This window comes from Camellia sinensis, chromosome 11, assembly GCF_055761805.1.
Source record: "Camellia sinensis isolate YWXY chromosome 11, ASM5576180v1, whole genome shotgun sequence".
NCBI lineage: Eukaryota > Viridiplantae > Streptophyta > Magnoliopsida > Ericales > Theaceae > Camellia > Camellia sinensis.
The window spans coordinates 7,575,523-7,577,380 of NC_138971.1; the positions used below are offsets into that span (position 1 = coordinate 7,575,523).

The following is a 1,858-nucleotide window of genomic DNA, read 5'->3' on the forward strand; positions in this document are numbered from 1 at the left end:
ATAATTTTCTTAGCCCAACATTGAATTATGCATTTTGCTGGATTATTAGTCCAATCCCAAGGCTATGTCTGCCCAAACAAGCATGAATAGAAGGATGATGGCAAGAACTGGAAAAGTTCTGTGACCAAATGGGCAGGCAATGGAAAACCTTGTTATTACTCTTTGAAAGTACAATCAGAATTGCTGTGAGAGGAAGATCAGTGAAATTTACAAGAGAAGCTGAAAAATGAGGGGCAGAAATTGAAAGAGAGTTAAATATCAATTTTAGTGATATTAATCTTGGAATTTAGGAGTGATTTGTAGATGGAAAATATCACATTTCCCTTCCTTTGTATTTTTTCCCTCCTCAAATTCTTCCTTAATCCAAGACCCAACACAGCCTAAGAAAATTCTTGCTTCTGTAAACCAGTAGCCAAAATTATTTGCAGTAGCTAAATCTCACGGCACAAAACCACTGACCCTTTGTTGATTATGAATTTTGTACTTCTCTCAAATTATTGTTTTCGACAATATACTGGTTTCCTTTTTCCACTTGTCATTCTTTACATATAATGCTAGGATGTAGCAAACAGAATCAATGACTCATTTACTGATGAGAAATTGCTTTCCATTGAAGCAAAAGCCTAAGTAAAAATTTGTTAGAATGTGATTATACAACTTTCTTCTCCTAATTCATATACACATCTAACAAATACATCTGTTCAATCACTTCTGATCAAGTTGTAAGTATTGAGCTGAGATTGAGAGAGTGCCTTGAAGATATTTGAAGGTTCTGCGATAATTCAGCAATGCCATGAACCAGAAATCAAAATTGTCCACAGTTTCTATTTCTATGTACTCCCACGATGGTCTCTTCGTGTTTTGGCTCGCATTGGCTCTCTTTATCTTTACTAGTAGGATCACGACCTGCATGTGATTCACATTACTTAGCTATTATTTAAGATTTTAACAAGAATGAATATGAATTCAGATATGGATATTAACTTACTTTGTTATGGATTCGAGCTGGCTGCCCATTCGGAGATGACAATTTGATTGCTCTCTCACTGCAGAAGGCAACCTTGTCGGTTGAGATAAAGAGGAGGCCTGCTATAGGACCGGCTGTTGTTGACAAATAGCATTGGGAAGCCTTGAGCAACTTCTCTCCTTCTCTAATGTTAAAATTCTTCTTGAAGATCTTCTCCATCCCCCCAACTTGAAGAATTTTCATGGTCAATCTCAACTTCCCTTTCACTGTTTCCTAGATGTTGGGCCCCTAATCTCATTGCAATTTTGTAAAAGAAAAAAAAAGTAAAAACATGATACAAGGCCAAAGTTTACTATGTTGTTTAAAGTAGAAGATGTGTATTTGGAAATTTTCAGTTTTGGCTATGACAATGGGGGAAACAAAATCAAAATTCAAATGTTGGATACAAGTGTTAGTTTGATACGTGTTCTTAAAACTTTGATTAATTAGTCTCACGCTCAATTGAATTGAGAAATAGTTACCGTGATCTTGAATGCCATTTGCAAGATTGTCACACCCAAAATCCAGACATTGTTGAAATGTGTCCCACATCCCTTGGAGTTGCCCCATGTGTGCTAGTTATAAGGCTCTAGTTTCCCTCTCCTTAATGCCTGGGTTTTAAGGAGAAGTGTGGGCTGGGCTTTTCAACTTGGTATCAGAGTTTAGTTGGGCCTGTGACTGGTGGGCTATTTGTCCAACTAGTGTGTGTTGTGGTCTAGGAGGGTGTGTTGGAATGTGTCCCACATTGCCAACTAGTGTGTGTTGTGGTCTAGGAGGTGTTGGAAATGGTTGGAAAATTCTGGGTAAAACCAAAATTTTTTCCTAACTTTAGTCTGTTATTTAGGTGGGACC

The 1,858-nt window shown here is 37.4% G+C and overlaps 1 pseudogene; it reads right to left on the reverse strand.

The window, feature by feature from the left end:
• Positions 1-705: 705 nt before the first annotated feature.
• On the reverse strand, positions 706-1,210 carry LOC114273454 (GEM-like protein 4 pseudogene; annotated as a pseudogene).
• Positions 1,211-1,858: the final 648 nt, after the last annotated feature.